We start from the raw sequence: 27,502 nt of genomic DNA, 5'->3' as shown, positions 1-27,502 counted from the left end.
TATAAAAAAGTAGAGGCGATCACAGCAGGGATTCAAAGAGACAGAACCATTTGGGGGAGTCTTCTAGATGAAAAAAAAAAAAAAAAGAAGTTATCTTTAGAAGCTTAACAGTAAGATGGTTGATATAAGTGTTAAGAGCACAGACCTTACAACCAATAGCCTGTGTTTGAAACCTGGCTTTACAATTTACTAACTCGGTGACTTTAGGCTAGTTGTTTAACATCTTTTCTTGGGTTTCCTCATTAATTAAAGAGAGATACTAATATTATCTACTCCTTGGACTTGTGATGAAGAACAAATCTTTGCTATATGTATTATGCGGAGAATAGTGTCTGGAACACAAGAAGCACAATTATAGGCGTTAGGTACTGTCATCATCATCGTTTTCATTGTAAATATCACTTTTATCATAACATAATAATGAATGCATTGGTATAAAAGTGTACTTTAAAGAGCTGTGATTGTGAAAGACAAGAAAAACAAAGATTAGATAATAACGCATTATGAGGACAATGCAACTGAAAGGGAATTTGATTGTTTCTATGCTACAGAAAACAAAAGTTCAATCTCCAAAAGTTTTTGGACAAATGCATATAAAGATAATAATTTACATCTATTTTCAAAACTGGTGCATTTTAAACTTAATATACACAAATGAAAAAAACATTTACAAAGAAAACTTCAGATATAAAAAAATTGACATGGACCGTGAATATACCATTCAAATCACTAAAATATATTAAGAGTATATGAAGACTATAAAGACATCTGAAGAAGTCCTAAATATCTGTATATTAAGACAAACTTAATATAAATTTGTAAACCTTCAGTTGAAGGCCAATAGTTGAGAAGATGCTGTTTTAAATTAAAGGAGTAAAGTTACAGCCAAGTTAACACCTTAAAATGAAACAAATTTATTAATTGAAAACACTATGTCTAAGATATGAGGCAAAGCAGCCACAAGATACTAACAGGGGAACATGTAATGAGCAACAAGGAGAATGACCTCCCATACAGCATACATTTTCTGTAATAAATATATCAATACAAATTTAACAGAAGGAAATCTGCCTATTCTGACTTGACACTTTTTTCCATGCAACTCATCATTAGTAAAACATGTCAAATAATCCTAGTGATTCCCAGTACCCCTATTTTTACAAAATGAAAGAACAAATCCTTTGTGATTTTGCAGGAGTCCTTTGGGAAATTACAAAGATAGTCATCTTTAAGTGGAAAGGTCGTTTATGATTTAATTTTTTAAAGAAATAGACTATTTTTTTAGAGGAGTTACAGAAAACTTGAGCAGAATGTACAGAGTTCTCTCCCCAACTCTGTTTTTCCTATAATAAACATTTTCATTGGTGTGGTATATTTGTTGATGAACCAACTGGACAATAAACATTGTTCAGTTTTTTTCAACATTGAACAAATAATTGATGCACCAATATCAGTAAATTATTATTGCCTAACATCCATAGTTCACTCTTTATGTCATAAAATTCCAAAGGTTTTGCTAAATGCATGCAATGTCATGTCTCAACCATTATAGTATCATACAGTATAGTTTCTGGAGAAGGAAATGAATCCACTCCAGTTTTCTTGCCTGGAGAATCCCCATGGACAGCAGAGCTGGCAGGCCAGTCCATGGAGTCACAAAGAGTCAGACAGGACTGAGTGACTAAGCACAGTATAGTTTCACCGCCTTAAAATGCCCCCTTTCATACCTATTCATTGTTCTTCTCTACTCCCTGCCAACCCCAACCCATGATAACTACCTCTTTTTTTTTCTTTACTATCTCTATAGTTTTGCCTTTTCTAGAATATCATATAGTTGGAATTAAACAGTATATAGTCATTTAGACTGGCTTCCTTCACTAAACAATGTGCAGTCAATGTCCTCCATTTCTTTTTGTGGCTTGACTGCACCTCATTTCTTCTTGTTGCTGAATAACAATATTCCATTCACTTATTGAAAGACATCTTGGGTACTTCCAATCTTTATCAGTTTTTCTTGTGCATATGTTTTGTGTGTGTGTGTGTGAATATGTTTTAAACTTCTCTGGGTAAGTACCAAGAAATGGGATTGCAAATAATGTGGTGAGAGTATGTTTAGTTTTGAAGAACAGCTTAGAAACTATTTCCAAAGAAACTGCACCATTTTGCATTCCCATTGGCAGTTATTTCCAGTTGCTCCTCACATCTTCACCAACATTTCATCTTGTCCATGTTTTAGATTTTAACGATTCTAATAGGTATATATGGTGGATATTCAGTTCAGTTCAGTCGCTCAGTCGTGTCCGACACTTTGGGACCCCATGAATCACAGCACGCCAGGCCTCCCTGTCCATCACCAACTCTCAGAGTTCAATCAGACTCACGTCCATCGAGTCAGTGATGCCATCCAGACATCTCATCCTCTGTCTCCCCTTCTCCTCCTGCCCCCAATCCCTCCCAGCATCAGAGTCTTTTCCAATGAGTCAACTTTTCGCATGAGGTGGCCAAAGTACTGGAGTTTCAGCTTTAGCATCATTCCTTCCAAAGACATCCCAGGGCTGATCTTCAGAATGGACTGGCTGGATCTCCTTGCAGTCCATGGGACTCTCAAGAGTCTTCTCCAACACCACAAAGTGGTGGTTCAAGAGCATCAATTATTAGGTGCTGAGCTTTCTTCACAGTCCAACTCTCACATCCATACATGACCACAGGAAAAACCATAGCCTTGACTAGACAGACCTTTGTTGGCAAAGTAATGTCTCTGCTTTTTAATATGCTATTTAGGTTGGTCATAACTTTCCTTCCAAGGAGTAAGCGTCTTTTAATTTCATGGCTGCAGTCACCATCTGCAGTGATTTTGGAGCCCAGAAAAATAAAGTTAGACACTGTTTCCACTATTTCCCCATCTATTTCCCATGAAGTGATTGGACCAGATGCCATGATCTTCGTTTTCTGAATGTTGAGCTTTAAGCCAACTTTTTCACTCTCCTCTTTCACTTTCATCAAGAGGCTTTTGAGTTCCTCTTCACTTTCTGCCATAAGGGTGGTGTCATCTGCATATCTGAGGTTATTGATATTTCTTCAAGCAATCTTGATTCCAGCTTGTGCTTCTTCCAGCCCAGCACTTCTCTTGATGTACTCTGCGTATAAGTTAAATAAGCAGGGTAACAATATACAGCCTTGACGTACTCCTTTTCCTATTTGGAACCAGTCTGTTGTTCCATGTCCAGTTCTAACTGTTGCTTCCTGACCTGCATACAGATTTCTCAAGAGGCAGGTCAGGTGCTCTGGTATTCCCATCTCTTTCAGAATTTTCCACAGTTTATTGTATTGTGATCCACACAGTCAAAGGCTTTGGCATAGTCAATAAAGCAGAAATATATGTTTTTCTGGAACTCTCTTGCTTTTTCGATGATCCAGCGGATGTTGGCAATCTGATCTCTGGTTCCTCTGCCTTTTCTAAAACCAGCTTGAACATCAGGAAGTTCATGGTTCACGTATTGCTGAAGCCTGGCTTGGAGAATTTTGAGCATTAGTTTACTAGCGTGTGAGATGAGTGCAATTGTGCGGTACTTTGAGCATTCTTTGGCATTGCCTTTCTTTGGCGTGGGAATGAAAACTGACCTTTTATTTTAAATCTTTTAATGATATATAATGATGAGCATATTTTTCTATGCATATTTTCTATTCATATATCTTTTCTGATGAGGTGTCTGTTAGGGTCTTCTGCCCCCCCTCCCTTAACATTGAGTTGTTTGATTTCTTAATGTTGAGTTTTAGGAGTTCATTGTGAACTAAAGAATACAAGTCTTTTATCAAATATTTGTTATACAAATGTTTTCTCCAGGACTATGGCTTGTCTTTCCATTTTTTTGAACAGTACTTTCATAAGAGAATAAGTTTTTAATTTCCTAAGAGAAGAAATTTTTAATTTTGATTAAGTCCAGTTTTGGTACCTGGGTCTGGAAGATCCCCTGGAGAAGGAAAAGGCAACCCACTCCAGTATTCTTGCTGGAAGAATCCCATGGACACAGAAGCCTGGAAGGCTACAGTTCATGGGGTCACAAAGAACCAGATATGACTTAGTGACTGAATACCACCACCGTTATCCATTTTTGAGTTGTTTTGTGGAAGTAGCAGGTCAATGTTTAGATTTATGTTCTTGTACCAAATATCCAGTTGTCTTAACTAAATGTCAATTATTCCATTTGTTAAAAAGACTTTGTTTCTGCATTTGATTGTTTTTGCTATTTTTTTTTTTAAATAAAAAATTGGTGGTGGTTTAATCGCTAAGTCACGTCCAACTCTTGCAACCTCATGGACTGTAGCCTACTAGACTCCTTTGTCCCTGGGATTTCCCAGGTGAGAATACTGGAGTGGGTTGCCATTTCCTTCTCCAGGAGATCTTCCTGACCCAGGGATCAAATCCAGGTCTCCTGCATTTCAGGTGAATTCTTTACCAACTGAGCCACCAGGGGAGCCCCAAATGTAGTTGAGTATATTTGCTTGGGTCTATTTCTTTTTCTATTTTCTGTTCTATTGATCTATTAATACTTGTCTATTCTTTCACCAATTTTATGCTAGTTTGACTACTGTAGTTATTTTTCTTGACTGATTTGTGTTTACATACTGAATGTCTCTTTTTTAAGCAACTAAAAAAGGAATGCCCAGAGAACTAAGAGCATGTACATGACAGAATATATTTGTGTAAACTTGATTGGCACTTGTGAAGTATGGAAAGAGAACAAATGGACTTTGTAAAAATGGAGAAACTGACCAAGCAAAAAGTCAGCATATCTATTTCATTCAAAATTAACTTCAGTATCAGATAATTCTTGAATTTACATAGTGAATTTTCATAGAACCTGTATATATGAATCTCTTAGGCCCTATGAAGTTCTAAGTCATCTACTGTAAACAATGTGAAGAGCCAAGCACTAAATGTCCAACATTAATTAATTGGTTAGGAAAATTACAAAATGTTTAATTCTTGGAATATTAAGCAGATACATTATATTAACAAACTTTCCTCAGGTGGAAAACACTTACTGTATAGTCTGTAATGTGAAATTAGAATACAAAATACAGAATGAATGTAAACAAAATGTGATTAAAAGAAAAAATATAAACACGAGTGCTATATTTGTATAAGGAAATATGCAATGGACCCCGTCTACAACTTTATATTTTTCATTTTCTATAAGAAGCACATTTACTTTTAAAAGAGTTTGAGAAATAAATACTTCACATACCATAAAATTTACCTATTTAAGGTCTACAATTCAATGGGTTTTAGCATATTCATAAAGTTGTACAACCATCATTACAATCTAATTTTAGAATATGTTCATCACACACCAAACAAACCCTGTACCCATTAGTGGTCAGTTGCTGTGTTCTCTCTACAACACAGACCTAGCCATGTACTCATTGACTGTCTTTATAGATTTGCCTGTTTTGCATATTTCAAATAAATGGATTAATGTAGTATGTGGTCTTTTTGTGACAATTTTTTCTACTTAGAATGATTTCCTCAAGGTTACTCATGTTTGTGTATCACTGCTTCCATTTTATGGTCTGGTAATATTTTACATTTTATTCATCCATTCATCAGGTGGTGGACATTGACTCTGCCATTCCAGAAGTGATTCTTCTCCATATTTTCCTTTAAAAAGAGAAGCAAATTATCTTTAAAACTTTATATTTTGATAGGAAATCAAATGTTATATGCACATTTGCACACATGTCTACCTTTGTTTGTGAATGAAGGTGGGAGCTTTGAAGAGGGTTCCCTGGGTTTAGTATTAAAATAAGGAGAGAAGAAAAGTAGCATTTATAATAGTGGTCATGTGGTTTATAGTCATTGTAGGGTCTCTAGATCCTATCTATAGAGTCGTTATTGTTTTAGTCACTAAGTCACATCTGACTCTTTTGTAACCCCGTGGAGTATAGCCTGCTGGGCTACTATGTCCATGGGATTTCCCAGGTAATACTGCAGTGGGTTGCCAGCTTGTCCTTCAGGAGATCTTCCTGACCCAGGAAGTTCCCTTCCTGAGTCAGGAAGACATTCCTGACCGCATGTCTTGTGTCTCCTGCACAAGGTAAGGCAAATTCTTACCGGTGAGCCACTGGAGAAGCCCATATTATAATTATATATTGTTGTTGCTCAGTCGCTGAGCTGTGTCTGACTCTGTGATCCCATTGACTGTAGCACGCCAGGCTTCTCTGTCCTTCACTGTCTCCTGGAGTTTGCTCAAACTCATGTCCATTGAGTCAATGATGCCATCCAACCATCTCATCATCTGTCTCCCCTTTCTCCTCTTGCCCTCAACTTTCCCAGCGTCAGGGTCTTTTCCCGTGAGCTGGCTCGTCACATCAGGTGGCCAAAGTATTGGAGCTTCAGTTTCAGTCCCAGTCCTTCCAATGAATATTCAGTGTTGATTTCCTTTAAGATTGACTGGTGATCTCCTTGTGGTCCAAGGGACTCAAAAGAGTCTTATCCAACAACACAGTTCAAAAGCATCAATTCCTCAGTGCCCAGCCTTTTTTATTATCCAACTCTCATATCCATACATGAAAACTGGCAAAACCATAGCTTTGACTATACAGACCTTTGTTGGCATAGTAATGTCTCTGCTTTTTAATATGCTGTCTGGGTTTGTCATAGCTTTTCATCCAAGAAGCAAGACCTCTTTTAATTTCATGATTGCAGTCACCATCTGCTGTGATTTTGGAGCCCCCCAAAATAAAGTCTCTCACTGTTTCCATTGTTTCCCCATCTATTTGCTATGAAGTGATGGGACCAGATGTTATGCTCTTAGTTTTTTGAATGTTGTGTTGTGTGTGTGTGTGTGTGTGTGTGTTTTAAGCCAGCTTTTTCACTCTCCTCTTTCACATTCATCAAGAGGCTCTTCTGTTCCTTTTTGCTTTCTGCCATTAGGGTAGTGTCATTTGCATATCTGAGGTTATTGATATTAATCCTGGCAATCTTGATTCCAGTTTGAGCTTCATCCAGCCTGGCATTTCGCATGATGTACTCTGCATATAAATTAAATAAGCAGGATGACAATATACAGCCTTGACATATTTCTTTCCCAGTTTTGAACAAGTCTGTTGTTCCATGTCCAGTTCTAATTGTTGCTTCTTGACCTTAATACAGGTTTCTTAGGAGGCATTTTAGGTGGTTTGGTAATCCCATCTCTTTAGATTTCCACAGTTTGTTGTGGTCCACACAGTCAAAGGCTTTATTTAGCATAGCCAATGAAGTAGAAGTAGATGTTTTTCTGGAACTCTCTTGTTCTCTCCATGAGTCAATGAGTATTTTCAATTTGATTTCTGTTTCCTCTGCTTTTTCTAAATCCAGCTTGTACATCTGGAAGCTCTTGGTTCATGTGCTGTTGAAACATAGCTTGAAGAATATTGAGCATTATCTTGCTAGCGTGTTAAATGAATGCAATTGTGCAATAGTTTGCACTTTCTTTGGCATTGCCTTTGTTTGCAAGTGGAATGAAAACTGACCTTTTCCAGTCTTGTGGCCACTGCTGAGTTTTCCAAATTTGCTGGCATATTGAGTGCAGCACTTTAACAGCATCTTTTAGGATTTGAAATAGCTAAGCTAGAATTCTGTCACCTCTATGAGCTTTGTTCATAGTAATGCTTTCTAAGACCCACTTGATATGTACTCATTTTTCTGTAATTGCCCTGCCATGTGCACATTGTGTGATTGAGGGCAATCATGGAGCCTCCTAAACCTTTAACCTTCCTCCTGTCTGAATTCCAATTTTAATAGTTCATGAGTGTGGGTGTACATGTGTGCTAAGTCCCTTCAGGCTTGTTGACTCTTTGTGAACCTATGGATTATAGCCTACCAGGCTCCTCTGTCCATCAAATTCCCCAGGCAAAAATACTGGAGAGGGTTGCCATACCCTCCTCTAGGGGGTCTTTCTGACCCACGGATTGAAACGGCATCTATCTTTCCTGCATCGGCAGGAGGATTCTTTACCACTAGTGCCACTTGGGAAGTCTCTATAGAGTCATAATTTCTGATAATAAAGATGAACATATATTTAAGTGATAAATTGCTTTCAGTAAAATAAACTCACCTATTTGATGATGTTCACTGCAGCACTGTTTATAATAGCCAGGACATGGAAGCAACCTAGATGTCCTTCAGCAGATGAATGGATAAGAAAGCTGTGGTACATATACACAATGGAGTATTACTCAGCCATTAAAAAGAATACACTTGAATCAGTTCTAATGAAGTGGATGAAACTGGAGCTTATTATATAGAGTGAAGTAAACCAGAAAGAAAAACATCAATACAGTATACTAATGCATATATATGGAATTTAGAAAGAAGGTAACAATAACCCTGTATGCGAGACAGCAAAAGACACAGATGTATTGAGAAGTCTTTTGGACTCTGTGGGAGAGGGTGAGGGTGGGATGATATGGGGGAATGGCATTGAAACATGTAAAATATCATATGTGAAACAAATCGCCAGTCCAGGTTTGATACATGATACAGGGTGCTTGGGGCTGGTGCAGTGGGATGACCCAGAGGGATGGGATGGGGAGGGAAGTGGGAGGGGGGTTCAGGATGGGGAACACATGCACACTCATGGCAGATTCAAGTCAATGTATGGCAAAACCAATACAATATTGTAAAGTAAAATAAATTAATTAAATTAAAAAAAGTATTGCATCTGTCTGGATGGTCAGTTTAGGGACCAATCATGCTTAAATGTATAAAAAAAAATCTGTAATTAATAAATGATTATGTATTTAAAAAAAACTTTATTCATAAGAAAAATCAATGTTTTTGTGGTGTTTATGTGCAAAGTATACATGGCCAAATATTAGGTATGGGTATATTTTATAGTAATCCAATATAAAAAATTACCTAGACTATAATTAAATTGGTATACATTAAGACAAACCATGAAATTATACAGAATCATCAAAACCTAAATACCAAGGTAGTATATAAATAAAATATTTTTTTAAAACTTCTAATATGTGAAAGTCAACTGAAATTTTCAGGAGGATCAGCAGAAATATGTTGAGACATAGCTCAAGAAAAAAGTGAAAGAGATAAAATTAGAGTGCTCATCTGGGAAGTCCTATAAAAATAGCTCTACAAAGATGTGAAAAAATAGTTAAAAACTTATCAATGAATAATAAAATATGTTTTCAGAATTAAAGGTCTCATGTAATGATTAGTTAATGAAAAAAAACTTATAAATTTATGTTCATCATGAAATTTCAGAAGAGATAAACATGATTCTTAAAATCACTGAGGAATAAAAGCACATCAAAAAAAGGTTTGGAATTACTTCTCTGTAAGACTAGACACTGGTACTTAGTCTTCAAAATTTCTGGCCCCAAATTTCTAGCATAGAATTCTAAGGTCAGTAAAAATGAGTATGGGGAAAGAATAATGATCTTTTCATGCATGAAGTATCTTTAAAATTCATCCAACATGCCATTTCTCTAGAAACTACTAGAAGATAATCTCACAAAATGAAGACTAAACCAAGAAATAGGATCATATTGAATTCAGAAAGGAGAAGATTAAAAAACATCTCAGAGGTAACAGTGATGCACTGGATAAACAACAGAGAAATACTGGGATAACTAAGCAACACACCTCGGGAATAACAAACCAGGTTGAAATATTGGAACAGGAGGAAAATTACACAAGTTTCTATTGATGATAATGGGGAATTGGAAATCAGACCCCCACTCCCATTCATTGTTCCAATAAAACTAAAATTTGTACAGCATTTGATATTTATCAATTGAACATTTAATTCTCAGTGGTGACAAGTTACAATAGTATATGCCTGAGTACCAATCCTTGAAATTCCAATGCTTCTGTATTAGAAGGGAATGAGGAGGAAGGGAAGTGTGAGTTGAGAATACAATATCCTGTGGATTCAGTATGCCTGCAATGCAGGAGACCTGGGTTCAATCCCTGGTTGGGAAGATCCCCTGGAGAAGGAAATGGCAACCCACTTCAGTGTTCTTGCTTGGAGAATTCCATGGACAGAGGAGCCTGGTGGGCTACAGTTCACACAATGTTGCAGTCAGACATGACTGAGTGACTTTCACGTTACTTTATCACTTTACACTATGAGAGATTTAAATCCTTATCCTCCAGTTGTGGAGTGTTTATTCAAAACTCAAACATCAGGAAATTGCATCAAATGCAGAAGCAAAAGGAGAATGAGTTTAAAGAATTGCAAATGGTTATTTCCTGAAATTGCTAACCTCAGAAACCGAAGAAGAAATAGGGCATATAACTACTGTGCTTTGTAATTATTATGAAACTACTTGAATTTGAGACTGACATGGATTTATTCAGCTTAAAATGAATGTTTAAAAATAACCATAGCAAAATATATAATTCATTTAGTTCTATCACCTAAAAGAAAGTGGTGAAAGGAGAAGAGAAGAAAAAACAGCAAGTACTTCTGCCAATACTCTTTTGTACTCCATGAGGAAGCCCAAAGGAAGAAGAAGACCAAAACTGAGGGCAGTTTGGTTATGGCACTCTCACTGGAACAATTTCATTAAATTATTCTTCCTTTTTATTTTTCCAAAATCAAGCGATCATGCACTTTTTATGATGAAATGACTGAAGAGCCCCTTTAAAGTATATACAATACAAGGATAACTTTCCTGACTGTTGACATTCTGTTTCCAATGCAACCAACATCCTTAATACAACCCTATCTATCTGCTTCTTATAAATTTATTCCATTAATATGTTTCTATTTAGTATGTTGTAAAAATTAATTTCTGTATGACTAATAGGGGTATGCATAGGAGTGTACTCAGCATGCATGAAGCTATCTCCATCATCGTTATGCTACTGGCAGTTGTCTGCTTGCAGTGAAAAGAAGTACATTTTGCAGCATCTTTCCTTGACAAATTTAAATGTTTTAGCTAATATATTTTCCACAGGGACAGTTATAGGATGCAGAGAGAGGTACAAATTACCGTCATGTCAATTATAGGAATGCTTTTACACAACAGGTATAAGTAGTGGGTCATGAGAACCACTAGTCTCCTTCTTGATACTAATAACCTAGTGCCAATCAAATTCTATATATGTGGGTAGTGGCTTTTGAGGGAGGTGATAAAAATGAACAAACCAATTATTCCTTTTAAATGCATACCTTGAGCACACAAGACAATTATATTAGGCCACGTTCCAAGCAAAGTGAGAACAGGAACCCAGCACTGATAGTCTCTCTTCCCAGACCTTTTCAAAGATATCATAAACAGAACCTGGCATTAATGTTTACAGAGAAGAGACAGCTTGTTAGAAATATTTGGATATTACTTTGCAGGGTAATACCAGATAATGCTCAAATCACTGTTAGCATTCCTGAAAGAAGAATATGCAAAAGAGTTCTTTAAGGTGACAGTTTATGCTTCTTTTATAAGAGAGATTCTTAACCTGAGGCCCGTGGGCTCCCAAGGGTCTGTGGAAGGATTCAGGGTTTCAACACAAAAATCCATGCGTTATGAGAGGCAAAAGCTTGTGTCTATATCACTGTATTACCAGAAGTACATGTAACTTTGTTACTAATAAAAATGAGAGATTTTATATATCATGAAACAGTTATTGCAGATATTTTGATCAGTAGTTCATGCTCGTTAACACTTCATTATTGTAATTATTGAGTATACTATTAGAACTTATTACTTTAGTCATTAATAAGGAAATAATGTAAGTTTTTAAAAACTATATTTCAATATATTTTTATGTTTAATTTAATGCATTATATTCATTTTAAAACATTATTATGAAAAGGAGGCCAGGCTTTACAAGACTACCAAAGTGACCTATAGATCAAAAAGTGGTTGCAAATATTTGGTTAAATTCAGAGATAAAAATATTCTGCTTTTGAATCTGAGGTTGAGTGGTGCTAGTGGTAAAGAGCCCACCTGCCAGTGCAGGAAACAGAAGACACACAGGTTTGATTCCTGGGCCAGAAAGATCCCCTGGAGGAGGGCATGGCAACCCACTCCAGTATTCTTACCTGGAGGAGAGGAGGAGCCTGGTGGGCTAGAGTCCATAGGGTCCCAAAGAGTGACATGACTGAAGTGACATAGCACACACGCACAGAATTGAGTACTCAGCTTAATGTTAGGAAGTCAGGTGTTATTTGGGAATGGCTTTGAAATTTTGTTTTTCTTTTTTTTTTCTTTTTGAAAGAAGGGAAGAGTGCTTGATTGTTTAGAAGTCTTCTAGAGCGTATACAGATCTAATGTAGAAACATGAACCATAAAACTTTAAACACTTTGAAATACTGTATTATAGCACCAAGTCAACAGGGAGGAAGAGAGAGATTTCCTGGGAGATAGAGATAATGGATAGAAATTCCAAGTGTTGATGGAGACATTCTGAAATGGCCAGAGCATGATTTAGCAGTCCATTTTCATGTCATTGATTTTTCACTGTGATTGAACTGAACTTGTTTGTTCATCAGAAATTGCCTCTGGTACCTGCTTTTTGCTCCTTTTTCTTTCTTTTTTTCCTCTTCATCTAAATCATGTCATATTATTCCTTATTGTTATCAAGCAGCAGAATATGACATTCCAGAGAGAAGAAAGGATTTGGACATTCAAGATCTTTGTCAGTAGCTGATCACACTACTGACAGTCATAAGAAATCAGTGCTTTCTATTGTCTTAGTTGATGTGATTTTTTATTACAAATTTTATTTTTATCAGTGTAAGAAATGAAAGTTAAAAACACCAGATATATGTTGGGAAGCATTATTTTTTTTTTTCATTCTTAATTTGGTACCTGGTCAAACATATTCAGTGATGATTGTTGTTTTCAAATTATATATGATGGCTAGGATAAAGAAATCTAGAAGGTGTATCTCCAGAACTATCAATTATAATTGATAGTTGATATTATAATTGATATAATTATTCTTCAGAAATCCCTTTTGAGTGTATCTCAGTGATGTGATGCTCTGACTCACTTGAAACATATGTGACATTTGTAAGTTTGATCTTTCTTCACACAGTAAATGGTAAACTAATACAGAGACCAAATATCATGTGCTTTATGTAAACCCTTGCATAGAATATGTATAGCAAAATGCACTATCACTGGTCAACAAATATTAAAGAGATGGTAGCATATGATAGAGATTTGGTTTTTACAAGTATTATATTTGTGATATTTTGCATGATTCTGCAACACAGTGATCTTATTTTACATCTTGTTTAGAGTCATCATGCATATTTGATAAAGATTTTCAAGCCATAATTATAAAATCAAGTTATTTTATAATAATGTGCCTCTAAAAATATTTGCTTTAAGAATCATATTCAGGATAAAATTCTCTGGCTGGAATAACTTCTCTGAGTGTAAATCTTTTTTTCTTATTATTCTTAATCTTTGTATTTACCATACTTTCACTGAAAAACAACCCAAAAACTCTGCTTCATTTTTCTACAGTTATTACATTATCCTTCCCCTGTTATCATTGCTTCAGGTCTTATATATTAAATTTCTTCCAGTGGTTTCTTAGTAGTACTTAGATGACTTCCAATCCATTTGATTATCTTGTGCTAATTCTTCATTTTTATCAATTTGGTTATCAGTATTGGAGTCCGTTTGTACAGTCCACAATTTCTTACCATAGAGAATAATAACAGACCAATGATAAAAGCTTTTGAAAATCTCATCCTCACATGATGGTGGTGATAATATTTTAACAACTTTTTTTAAAATTTAAATTTATTTATTTTAATTAGAGGCTAATTACTTTACAATATTGTATAGGTTTTGCCATACATCAACATGAATCTGCCATGGGTGTGCACGTGTTCCCAATCCTGAAACTCCCTCCCACCTCCCTCCCCATACCATCCCTCTGGGTCATTCCAGTGCACCAGCCCCAAGCATCCTGTATCCTGCATCAAACCTGGACTGGCAATTCGTTTCATATATGATATTATACATGTTTCAATGCCATTCTCCCAAATCATCCCCACCCTCTCCCTCTCCCATAGAGTCCAAAAGACTGTTTTATAATCTGTGTCTCTTTTGCTGTCTCGCATACAGGGTTATTGTTACCATCTTTCTAAATTCCATATATATGCATTAGTATACTGTACTGGTGTTTTTCTTTCTGGCTTACTTCACTCTGTATAATTGGCTCCAGTTTCATCCACTTCATTAGAACTGATTCAAATGTATTCTTTTTAATGGCTGAGTAATACTCCATTGTGTATATGTACCACAGCTTTCTTATCCATTCATCTGCTGATGGACATCTAGGCTGCTTTGAATTAGACTTGAAAAATGGGACTTGTTTTTCTTTTGGTATATCTTCTTTTTCTTTTTTTCTTATGGGAAGCTTATATCATCTAGTTCGGATGATTTATATAATGATTCACTATGTTAACATATAACATATGTTGTAAGATACAACATATTACTACATAACAATATAATATGCTTATTTAGAGCATGAACTTTGGATCTAGATTGCCAGGGCTTAAATGCTTCCTTGCTATGTGACCTTGGACAAAATACTTAACTTCCTTTGCTTCCTAATCTCTAAAATGGGCACATTCTATTGTTAATTAAATCAAATGAGGAAGGCAGCCTGTACCGAAGATGTTGGAGAAATAGACTTCACCTTCTGATGAGAAGAGTAATGACATCACATTGCAAAGGAATCTTGATATTAGGGGCTATAATTCATTGGAGGACATTTTCACAGGATAAACCACTTGTTGACAAATTAAACACAGAATTTGTGTTCTTACAGGGTAACTGATCTGGGTTAAAGGAGAGATTATCCTTTAGATAATTACATTGTTGTGCTGAGCACATTTAACATTTACTTTCCTGGAAACTTTCAATTATTCAATATAGTATTGTTAGCTAAAGTCATCATGCTATACTATAGAGCCCCAGAGCTCATAACTAGAAGTTTGTGCACTTTGATCAACATCTCCCCAACTCCCCTTTCCCCTCCATCCCTGGAAACTACGAATCTACTCTTTGTTTCTGACTTCAGCTTTTTTAAGATTGCACATATAAGTGAGGTCATTCAGTATTTGTCTTTCTCTGTCTGACCTGTTTCACTAAGCATAATGCCTCAAGGTGGATCATGCTGTCACAAATGACAGAATCCTTCTTTTCATGGGTAAGCAACATTCCATTTATATATATATATATATTTCTTTCATTCATTCATGAATGGGCACTTCAGTTATTTCCATGTCTCAGCTATTGTGAATACTGCTGCAGTGAACATGGAGGCTGCAGGTATTTCTTTGGTGTCTTAGTTGCTCAGTAGCGTCCAACTCTTTGTGACCCCATGGACTGTAGCCAGCCAGGCTCCTCGATCCATGGAATTCTCCAGGCAAGAATACTGGAGTGGGTTGCCATGCCCTACTTCAGGGGGTCTTCCTGACACAGGGACTGAACCTGGGTCTCCCATATTGCAGGCAGATTCAGGGTTTCATTTATTCGCATTGGTATCTGCACATTTGATAGTAATGCTGAAGAAGCTGAAGTTGAATGGTTCTATGACGACCTACAAGACCTTCTAGAACGAACACCCAAAAAAGAAGTCCTTTTCATTATAGACGACTGGAATGCAAAAGTAGGAAGTCAAGAAACACCTGGCTGCTGCTGCTAATTCACTTCAGTCGTGTCCAATTCTGTGTGACCCCATAGACGCCAGCCCATCAGGCTCCTCCGTCCCTGGGATTCTCTAGGTAAGAATGCTGGAGTGGGTTGCCATTTCCTTCTCCAATGCATGAAAGTGAAAAGTGAAAGTGAAGTCGCTCAGTCGTGTCCAACTCTTAGCGACCCCATGGACTGCAGCCTACCAGGCTCCTCCATCCATGGGATTTTCCAGGCAAGAGTACTGAGGTGGGGTGCCCCTGCCCTCTCCGAAGAAACACCTGGAGTAACAAGCAAATTTGGCTTTGGAGTACAGAATGAAGCAGGGAAAAGGCTAATAAAGTTTTGCCAAGAGAATGCACTGGTCATAGCAAACACCTTCTTTCCACAACACAAGAGAAGACTCTACACATGGACATCACCAGATGGTCAATACTGAAATCAGAATGAATATATTCTTTGCAGCCAAAGATCGAGAAGCTCTACACAGTAAGCAAAAAAAAAAAAAAAAGACCAGGAGCTGACTATGGCTCATATCATGGTCTCCATATTGCCAAATCCAGACTTAAAGAAAAGTAGGGAAAACCACTAGACCATTCAGGTATGACCTAAATCAAATCCCTTACGATGATACAGTGGAAGAAACTATGGATGGAGGTTCATGAAATTGACAAGGAGACAGGGAGCAGACCATCCCCAAGAAAAAGAAATGCAAAAAAGCAAAATGGCCATCTGAGGAGGCCTTACAAATATATGTGAAAAGAAGAGAAGCGAAAAGCAAAAGAGAAAAGGAAAGATATACCCATTTGAATGCAGAGTTCCAAATAATAGCAAGGAGAGATAAGAAAGCCTTCCTCAGTGATCAGTGCAAAGAAATAGAGGAAAACAACAGAATGGAAAAAAAAACTAGAGATCTCTTCAAGAATATTAGAGATACCAAGGGAACATTTCATACAAAGATGGACTCAATAGGATGGGGAGGGAGGGGGGAGGAGGGTTCAGGATGGGGAGCACATGTATACCTGTGGCGGATTCATTTTGATGTTTGGCAAAACTAATACAATTATGTAAAGTTTAAAAATAAAATAAAATTTAAAAAACAAACAAACAAACAAACAAAAAAAACAAAGATGGACTCAATAAAGGAGAGAAATGGTATGGACCTAACAGAAGCAGAAGATATTAAGAAATGGCAAGATTACACAGAATAACTATACAAAAAAGATCTTCACGACCACGGTGATGTGATCACCAACCTAGAGACAGACATTCTGGAATGTGAAGTCAAGTGGTCCCTAGGAAGCATCACTATGAACAAAGCAAGTGGAGGTGATGGAATTCCAGTTGAGCTATTTCAAATCCTAAAAGATGATGCTGTGAAAGTGCTTCACTCTATATGGCAGGAAATTTGGAAAACTCAGCTGTGGCCACAGGACCAGAAAAGGTCAGCTTTCATTTCAATCCAAAAGAAAGGCAATGCCAAAGAATACTCAAACTACCACACAATTGCACTCATCTCACACACTAGTAAAATAATGCTCAAAATTCTCCAAGTCAGGCTTCAACAGTACATGAAACATGAACTTCCAGATGTTCAAGCTGGTTTTAGAAAAGGCAGAGGAGCCAGAGATCAAATTGCCAACATCTGTTGGATCATTGAAAAAGTAAGGGAGTTCCAGAAAAACACCTACTTCTGCTTTATCAGCTATGCCAACGACTGTGTGTGGATCACCACAAACTGTGAAAAATTCTGAAAGAGCACCTGACCATCCTCTTGAGAAATCGGTAAGCAGGTCAGGAAAAAACCATTAGAACTGAACACGGAACAACAGACTGGTTCCAAATAGGGAAAGGAGTACATCAGGGCTGCATATTGTCACTCTGCTTATTTAACTTATATGCAGAGTATATCATGTGAAATGCTGGGCTGGATGAAACACAAGCTGGAATCAAGATTGCTGGGAGAAATATCAATAACCTCAGATATGCAGATGATACCACTTTTATGGCAGAAAGTGAAGAAGAACTAAAGAGCCTCTTGATGAAAGTGAAAAAGGAGAGTGAAAAAGTTGGTTTAAAGCTCAACATTCAGAAAACTAAGAACATGGCATCTGGTCCCATCACTTCATAGCAAATAGATGGTGAAAGAGTGACAGACTTTATTTTTGGGGGCTCCCAAATCACTGCAGATGGTGACTGCAGCCATGAAATTAAAAGACGCTTATTTCTTGGAAGAAAAGTTATGACCATCCTAGTCAGCATATTAAAAAGCAGAGACATTACTTTGCCAACAAAGGCCTCTCTAGTCAAGGCTATGGTTTTTCCAGTAGTCTAGTATGGATGTGAGATTTGGAATATAAAGAAAGCTGAGTGCCAAAGAATTGATGCTTTTGAATTGTGGTGTTTGAGAAGACTCTTGAGAGTCCCTTGGACTGCAAGGAGATCCAACCAGTCCATCCTAAAGGAAATTAGTCCTGAATATTCATTGGAAGGACTGATGCTGAAGCTGAAGCTCTAATACTTTGGCCACCTGGATGTGAAGAGGTGACTCATTTGAAAAGACCCTGATGCTGGGAAAGATTGAATTCAGGAGAAGGGGACGACGGAGGATGAGAAGTTTGGATTCCATCACTCAATGGACATGAGTTTGTGTAAACTACGGGCGTTGGTGATAGACAGGGAGCCTCATGCGCTGCATTCCGTGGGGTTACAAGGAGTCGGATACGACTGAGTGACTGAACTAAACTGCACAGTTGAGGATGGAATCTCTTCTTCATCCTTTCACAGCAGTTGGGATGGCCTGCTGACTTGCTTACTTGTTCTGGCAGGCTGTAGGGTATACTTCATAGCTGCCTAGCATCTCTGGCCAGGCCTCCTAACCCTAAACATATGGGCTGGTTACTTGCTTCCTTGCCCAAGCAGGGCCCTAGAATGAGCTCTGAGGCTGGGATGGCCTACCTTCTGATAAGTAAAACTCAGAAGAACTGCTGACTAAGCTTAGTGGCCATGTGGGGTCACCAGCTTGGCTCTGTAGATAAAGATAGCCACCGGTCCTCTGCTCAGGTACTACTGCCAGCAGGAAAGAAGTTCGCCAAGACCTGCATGCATGTTGCTGTGAAACCTGTCACCCTTTTATGTCTCTAGCTGATTCCCTGGAGGCAATAACTAAGGCCTATTCGAAGCTGTAATGCTGGAGAAGTTGGATGTCTGCCTTGGGCTTTCCTTTTTCCGCTGGAGAAACTATAGGTCCTTAGTGTGGTTCTGTACCAGCCTAGGGGAAGAGTGAGGCAGTCTAAAGGAATATCTTCTCACCCTTATAATGTGGTTTTTCACAATTCTTGTCATCCAGGAGGTTGCTTTAACCTCACTCCCAAGTGCTGGGATTTTCACAAAGGTGTCTCATCTGTGGATAGTTGCCAGTAACTCTTTCTTTGAGGGAAATTTAAATCAGGAACCATCTGTTTCTCCATGGAGCTCTGTCATTCTATCTTTATTTCTAATACAAATTTTGGGTGATTCTTATGCCTAGTAATATTAGAAAACCACTGGTTTGTTAGAGTTGGGATTCCACACTGACTGTATTAAAGAAATGTATATCTTCTCCTGTAACACTCAGAAGCCCCCATCTTTTTCTGTAGTTTGAAAAAAAGATATAATAGTCTAGTTAAATTTCATTTTACCATCATTTATATCATTGCAACCAAGATAATAAATATTTTGTATTCCAACTCAAAAGAGCAGGTACATAGACTCCTACCTCGGTAGAGAATTTTTAAAGAGAATTCTAATAATAAATATTAGAGAGAATTCTCTGATATGGTGACAAGAACATCTTTTGTGACCGAGAATACAGTTTCTTATCAGCAGGGGCAGGAGTACTCTTGGGATAGAGTATATTAAGTTCCAGAGGGACGCCCATAAGTAAAGGCAAAAGATTTCATGTGGAGATAAAATTTTACATACATTTAGGTATAGGTTAAATGTCAGCAGGACTTATCACTAGGACTTAGGCATGTAGTTAACCTTCATTTTATTCACAGGCTATATATGTCAAAGTCTTCCCAGGAAGATATTTCAGACAAAGAGTTTAACTGAGTGCTTTCAATAGCCTTTGAAGGGTGGGGGAAAGAAATGTCAGAGAAAGCTCATAGTAATGTCAGGAAATTTTTAAGCTGCAGAAATTACAGGAAACCAGCACTGCTAATTCCAGAAACCTGTAGTACCTAATTAATCAATTCATAGGTGAATATCTGGAAGACAAAGCATAATCTTGCTTCCAGCCAAAGTCAGTGTGCTTCCTTATTATTGTTATCATGGAATAAAAAGGAATTCTAGTTTTCGTCTACCTCTAAAATCTTTTGAAAGTGACTTTCTTTGGCAGAATCTAAACTGGAACTCAGCTAGGGATTTAATCTTAAAATGTAGTTTTCTATGCTTCTTTTCTCAGAGATACAGGAGAGAGATTCGAGAGTCTGATATATTGCCCAATACATGTAGACATTATCTATGTAACCTAAACTATAATCATATATGACATTCTTCCCTCTTCTGAGATTAAGAGAGACTGGGGAGCTCATTAGAATATAGATTCCTAGTATATCCCCAATTGAACCAAGCATCTATACTGTTAAGAAGCACGAAAAATATCCTCATTGATAGTAGATTTTAAGAATCACTACCCAAGGGCTTTCTTGGTGGCTCAGTCGGTAAGGAATCTGCCTGGAATGCAGGAGATCCAGGCTTGATCCCTGGGTCAGGAAGATCCTCTGGAGAAGGGAATGCCAACCCACTCCAGTATTCTTGCCTGGAGAATTCAATGGACAGAGGAGCCTGGTGGGCTCCAGTCCATGTGATCACAAAGAGTTGGACATGACTGAGTGACTAACAGGCATGTTAGTCAGGCATGCCCTAGGAGAACCAAGTTATTATCTGTTTCAATAAGCTGTATGTCATACATTTTGAATGAAAAACTAAATGTGGAATGGATTCTGGAAGCAAAAGCTTATTCATGTATTTACCAACACACACACATCAATATACACTTGCCTATTTAATATTATTAAGTTTAACAAAATTGCTACAGCTGATTTGGACACAGTATATTGAGCTTAAAAATACATTTAAAAGTGTGAAAGATAGAAGTTTTGGTATAAACTGAAAATAATTTTATAAGAATAATTTTTAGATTATTCTTAAGTTATGATTCTCTTCATGGTTAAGGGAACAATTAAAGATCTTCCCACAGTAATTGTAATGATTCTAAATGTGAATGGCTATGCAATTTTAAAGAAGCTTACTTTTTATTTCTAAGGTAGGTTAAATTACATTTTAACTATTTATATTATGTAAATTCATCATATAGTTGTCTTTATAAAATATATTTCTTAGTGGAAATAATGTCTAAAATGTGGAAGCAGGGTTCATTATTCTCAAAAGCCCCTTTCTCATCTAAAATTTGTTAATCTATAGTATTTTTGGTTCATTTAGGAAAAAGAGCCAGATGATATTCAGTTAAATTTTCCTAATGTTCAAGTACTTTCAACCAAGTTAGATCTGGCCTGAAAGAACTATGTCTCCAAGGAAACTTTATTCTTTTTATAAACCCATAAATACTTTCAGGAGGTTGCCTCTCTTACTCTCAGAGGCGTCTCGTGACTTGATAGCAACTGGTGGAAAATTTAACAAAAACATCTTAAGTTCATTTCTTTTTAGTCCAAATTTTTCTGCACAGGATGAACATTTTAAGTTACTGTTCTCCTTTTAATCCCTTTCCAAACCCCATCAACACCATTTACTTGATCATTTCTTACTCTGCCTGCACTAGCCTGAATCAGGATTCTTCCTTGATCTGTTCAGTATTCCAGCCTCCCTTGTGTCTGTGCCACCTTAGCTGACATGCACTTGTTCTTCCACAGTTCTCTATACCTGCAAGCAGCAGGACAAACTTTCTCTCTTTCGGGTAGAGCATAACCCTAAAGATTGATAACCCGACAAAGCAATTACAGTAAAACTCTATTACAAAGCACTTCACTATTTCACAGATTCAATTATACCTTGGGTCAAGCTATGACCACTGTGTACATTGTGCATTTCTCTTAATATAACACAGAAGGAGCCTACCAGGTGGGTGTTATCTTATCCTCTGACATCAGCATTATTACAGTGGTCTCTTTTATTGCATTGATTCATGCTCCTTGATAGAAAAAAAAAATTACTTTCTATGCAATTTTCAAGGACTAGCAGATAAACAATGTCAGAAAATAATATCAGGCATCGTTTTGTCTTGTAATATAACCTTATCCCATTACATATTATCCCAGTTATAAATATAGGTGGTGATTTACAGTCATAAGCCAAATATTTAAAAAATGATTTTCTATGAAAGGTGTTCTAAGAAGATATGATATTTGACTTAAGTGAAAATATTTATTCACATGATGGATGATAGCAGATGCCTCTGATGCCTGCAGTCACATCCCTTCATCCCACAGTTCTGCACACTTTGTGCTAAGGCTCCCATTCCATGCTTTGATCGTCTGTCTTCACGACAGACCCAATAGGCATGGTGCCAAGGCTCACACTACTTTTAGGAGCCCACAAGAATCTTTTAAATTTATTTTAAAATTAAAAGAAACAAACTTTTAACTCTATAAAAATATTTTAATATATAATAGTAATGTATTTTTCTTTATACAAATGCAGTCATAAAGTGAAAATTTAAATCCTTTTTATGGTGAAAGGGGCCAATCACAGTCATAATGTGATCTTGCATGTCTTTCCACTTTTCCTATGGTTCTTGGCTTGGCCTTGTAGAAGTACAGCTAGAATGTACAGTGGAGTGAACATACCTGGGGCCAACAAGGTGGAAGGAAGAGTCGGGTAAACAATTTTTAGAGACATTTTTATAATTTTCCTGGAAGAATCAAGTCCCTTTTGTCCCTTTATCACAGTTTCACATGCTCTATAAAGCACATCTGTATCCATTTTTCTTCATGTTTTTCTTACAGTTTCTTACTTTATAGATATAGAGAACACAGATTAAGACTTAATTCTGTACTTCACCACCAATTTTAGTCTTAAAATTCTTGTTCCCAATTATATTTTCTTTTATACAAACAGATTTATCAAGATTTAATTCACATAGCATAAAATTCTCCATTGTGAAGTGGATCATTTGATGGTCTTCAATATATTTACAGACTTGTACAATCATCACCATTAACTAATTTTTAGGTGTTAGTTCTTTTTTTTTTTTAATTTTATTTTATTTTTAAACTTTACATAACTGTATTAGTTTTGCCAAATATCAAAATGAATCCGCCACAGGTATACATGTGTTCCCCATCCTGAACCCTCCTCCCTCCTCCCTCCCCATTCCATCCCTCTGGGTCGTCCCAGTGCACCAGCCCCAAGCATCCGGTATCGTGCATTGAACCTGGACTGGCAACTCGTTTCATACATGATATTTTACATGTTTCAATGCCATTCTCCCAAATCTTCCCACCCTCTCCCTCTCTCGCAGAGTCCATAAGACTGTTCTATACATCAGTGTCTCTTTTGCTGTCTCGTACACAGGGTTATTGTTACCATCTTTCTAAATTCCATATATATGCGTTAGTATACTGTATTGGTGTTTTTCTTTCTGGCTTACTTCACTCTGTATAATAGGCTCCAGTTTCATCCACCTCATTAGGACTGATTCAAATGTATTCTTTTTAATGGCTGAGTAATACTCCATTGTGTATATGTACCACTGCTTTCTTATCCATTCATCTGCTGATGGACATCTAGGTTGCTTCCATGTCCTGGCTATTATAAACAGTGCTGCGATGAACATTGGGGTACACGTGTCTCTTTCCCTTCTGGTTTCCTCAGTGTGTATGCCCAGCAGTGGGATTGCTGGATCATAAGGCAGGTCTATTTCCAGTTTTTTAAGGAATCTCCACACTGTTCTCCATAGTGGCTGTACTAGTTTGCATTCCCACCAACAGTGTAAGAGGGTTCCCTTTTCTCCACACCCTCTCCAGCATTTATTGCTTGTAGACTTTTGGATCTCAGCCATTCTGACTGGTGTGAAATGGAACCTCATAGTGATTTTGATTTGCATTTCTCTGATAATGAGTGATGTTGAGCATCTTTTCATGTGTTTGTTAGCCATCTGTATGTCTTCTTTGGAGAAATGTCTGTTTAGTTCTTTGGCCCATTTTTTGATTGGGTCATTTATTTTTCTGGAGTTGAGCTGTAGGAGTTGCTTGTATAGTCTCGAGATTAGTTGTTTGTCAGTTGCTTCATTTGCTATTATCTTCTCCCATTCTGAAGGCTGTCTTTTCACCTTGCTAATAGTTTCCTTTGATGTGCAGAAGCTTTTAAGGTTAATTAGGTCCCATTTGTTTATTTTTGCTTTTATTTCCAATATTCTGGGAGGTGGGTCATAGAGGATCCTGCTGTGATGTATGTCAGAGAGTGTTTTGCCTATGTTCTCCTTGAGGAGTTTTATAGTTTCTGGTCTTACGTTTAGATCTTTAATCCATTTTGAGTTTATTTTTGTGTATGGTGTTAGAAAGTGTTCTAGTTTCATTCTTTTACAAGTGGTTGACCAGATTTCCCAGCACCACTTGTTAAAGAGATTGTCTTTAATCCATTGTAAATTCTTGCTTCCTTTGTCAAAGATAAGGTGTCCATATGTGCGTGGATTTATCTCTGGGCTTTCTATTTTGTTCCATTGATCTATATTTCTGTCTTTGTGCCAGTACCATACTGTCTTGATAACTGTGGCTTTGTAGTAGAGCCTGAAGTCAGGTAGGTTGATTCCTCCAGTTCCATTCTTCTTTCTCAAGATCGCTTTGGCTATTCGAGGTTTTTTGTATTTCCATACAAATTGTGAAATTATTTGTTCTAGCTCTGTGAAGAATGCTGTTGGTAGCTTGATAGGGATTGCATTGAATCTATAGATTGCTTTGGGTAGTATACTCATTTTCACTATATTGATTCTAATTTTTAATATTTGTATCACCCCCAAAAGAAATCTCATACCAATTTGTGATCATTTCCTCTTTCTTCTTTCCCCCAGGTCCTGAAAATCACTAATCTGCTTTTTGTCTACATAGATTTGTATATTCTGGATGCTTTGAAGTTATATAATGTGAAGTCTTTTGTGATTGGCTTCTTTCATTTAGCATAGTATTGTTAAGGGATATTCATGTTGTAGCATGGATGGTACTTTGTTCATTTTTATGGCTAAATAATGTTCCATTGTGTGAATACATTACTTTTGTTTATTCATTCATTAGTTGATAGACATTTGTATGGTTTCTGCTTTTTGGCTATCAAGTATAATGATGTTATGGACATTTGTGTAAAAGCTTTTGTGTAGACATATATTTCAAGTCTCTTGGGCTTTTACCTAGGATTGATACTGCTGAGTGAAATTGTGACTCTGTGTTTAACATTTTTAAGAACTCCCAAATTGCTTTCAAAAGTGCTTCACATTTTTGCATTCCCACTGGCAGTTTCTGAGTGTTCTAATTCATCACATCCTCACCAACACTTGTTGCTTGTTTTTATTTTTATTTTTTTATTTTAGTCATTCTTATATAAAGGGACATCATATTATAGTTTTGATTAGCATTTTCCTTATGACTACTTATATCAAGCATGTTTTCATGTGCTGTTGGACATTTGTATATTTTCTTTGGAGAAGTGTCTATGCAAATATTTTGCACATTTTTAATTGGGCTGCCTTTTCAAATGAGTTCTAAGAGTTCTTTATATGTTGTGCATACAGTATCATTGTCAGATAATTTATTGTAAACATCTTCTCCCATTCTGTATCATTTCATTTTCTTTGAATTGAATGTTTTTGGTATTAATAAAGTTTATTTTTTTCTTTAATTGTACTTTTACCATAATACCAAAGAAACCATTGCCTAACCCCAGGTCACAAAGATTCATACCTATATTTTTCTTAGTTTTATATTTTAAGCTTTTATATTTGTCTGTGATTAATTTGGAATTAAATTTTGTACATGATGTGAAGCGTGGATTCAATTTAATTCATTCTTTGTGTGTGGATATCTAGATGACCCAACATCTTTTGTTGAAACAGCTGTTACTTTCCCACTAAATATTATTGATAACTTGTCAAGAACCAGTTGACCATACTGTAAGAACTTATTTTTGTATTCTCAGTTTTATTTCATTGATCTACATATCTATCTACATGCCAGTACCTCATGTCTTGATTAATGGAGTTTTTAAATAATTTTTGAAATCAGGAAATGTGAATCCAACAACCTTACTCTCTTTTCAAAGACTGTTTGGGTTATTCTGCATCATTTGTATTTTCATATGAATTTTAGGAGCAGCTTCTCAGTATCTACTAAAGAAAGGCAGCTGAGCTAAATGAGAAAAGTTGTGCTGAGTTTGCAGGTTAATTGGAGAGTGGATTGTCATTTCCTCCTCCATGGACAAATTTTCAGTCCAAGAATATGAGATGCTTTTCTTTGTACTTAGGACCACTTTAATTTCTTTTGACCATATTTTATAGTTTTAAGTTTACAGTTTGTTGAATTTATTCCTATTTAGTTCTTGTTGATGCTATTATAAATTGAATTGTTTCTTTAATTTCATTTTCAGATTGTTCATTTCTAGGGAGGTTCAAGAGGGAGGGGATATATATATATATATATATATATATATATATATATATATACACACACACACTATGGCTGATTCATGTTTAAGATTGATAGAAAGCCTCAAAATTCTGTAAAGCAATTATCCTTCAGTTAAAAAAGAAATTAATTAAAAAAAGAAATACAATTGATTTTTGTTTATTGAATTTGTAACCAAAAACTTTGCTGAACTAATTTATTCACTCTGTAATTTTTCTTAATGGATTCTTTATGATTTTTCTATAAGAAAAACTAACAGGCTTCTCAGGTGGCTCAGTGGTAAAGAATTAGCCTGCCAATGCAGGAGATGCTGGTTGGATCCCTGGGTTGGGAAGATCCCTGGAGGAGGAAATGACAATCCACTCCTGTATTCTTGCCTGAAAAATATCCCATGGACAGAGGAGTCTGGCGGGCTACAGTCTGTGGTGCCACAATGTGTCAGACACGACTGAGGAGGCATGAATAGAAAAAAATATGTCATTTATAAATAGAGGTGGTTTTACTTAAACTTTTCCAATCTTGGTGCTTTCTTTTTAATGTCTAGCTTAGGACCCTCATTACAAGATTGAAATTAAGTGGGGTGAGTGTATGTGTTGTCACTAAGTCATATCTGACTCTTTGTGACCCCATGGACTATGTAGCCTTCCAGGTCCCTCTGTCCATGGGATTCTCCAGGCAAGAATACTGGAGTGGGCTGCCATTCCCTTCTCCAGGGGTGAGTGTATGTGTGCATGCTAAGTCACTTTTGTTGTGCCCGACTCTTTGCAACTCTATGGACTGTAGCCCCCCAGGCTCTTCTTTCCATGAAATTCTCCAGGCAAGAATACTGGAACGGGTTGCCATGTGCTCTTCTAGTGGACCTTCCAGACTCAGGATTCAAACCCACATCTCTTATGTCTCCTACATTAGCAGGTGGGTTCTTCCCACTAGAGCCACTTGGGAAGCCCAGGGGTGAGTGTATATCCCTGTCTTTTCCCTGATTTTAGGTAAAGTTTTAACCATAATGTCTGATATCACCTGAAGATTTTTCATAGATTTGCATTATTGTTTGAGAAAGTTGTTTTCTGCTTCTACTCTGTTAGGTGTGTTTACAATGAAAGGATGCTTTTTTTCCCAAATAATTTTCTATTAATACATCTGTTAAGGTACTTACA

At 36.8% G+C, this 27,502-nt stretch overlaps 1 long non-coding RNA gene across 1 annotated transcript in view; it reads left to right on the top strand.

Annotated features, from left to right (window-relative positions):
- The window catches only part of LOC129657464 (uncharacterized), a 45,452-nt gene extending 19,421 nt beyond the window's left edge, over positions 1-26,031 (top strand). The window contains exon 3 of the long non-coding RNA XR_008716744.1: positions 24,746-26,031. This is a non-coding gene — a long non-coding RNA (uncharacterized LOC129657464). The remainder of the gene's footprint in view (positions 1-24,745) is intronic.
- The last annotated feature ends 1,471 nt before the right edge of the window (positions 26,032-27,502 follow it).

This window comes from Bubalus kerabau, chromosome 7 (genome assembly GCF_029407905.1).
Source record: "Bubalus kerabau isolate K-KA32 ecotype Philippines breed swamp buffalo chromosome 7, PCC_UOA_SB_1v2, whole genome shotgun sequence".
NCBI lineage: Eukaryota > Metazoa > Chordata > Mammalia > Artiodactyla > Bovidae > Bubalus > Bubalus kerabau.
The sequence above is the reverse complement of the archived record's forward strand: the minus strand, read 5'-3'. Positions and strand labels throughout refer to the sequence as shown.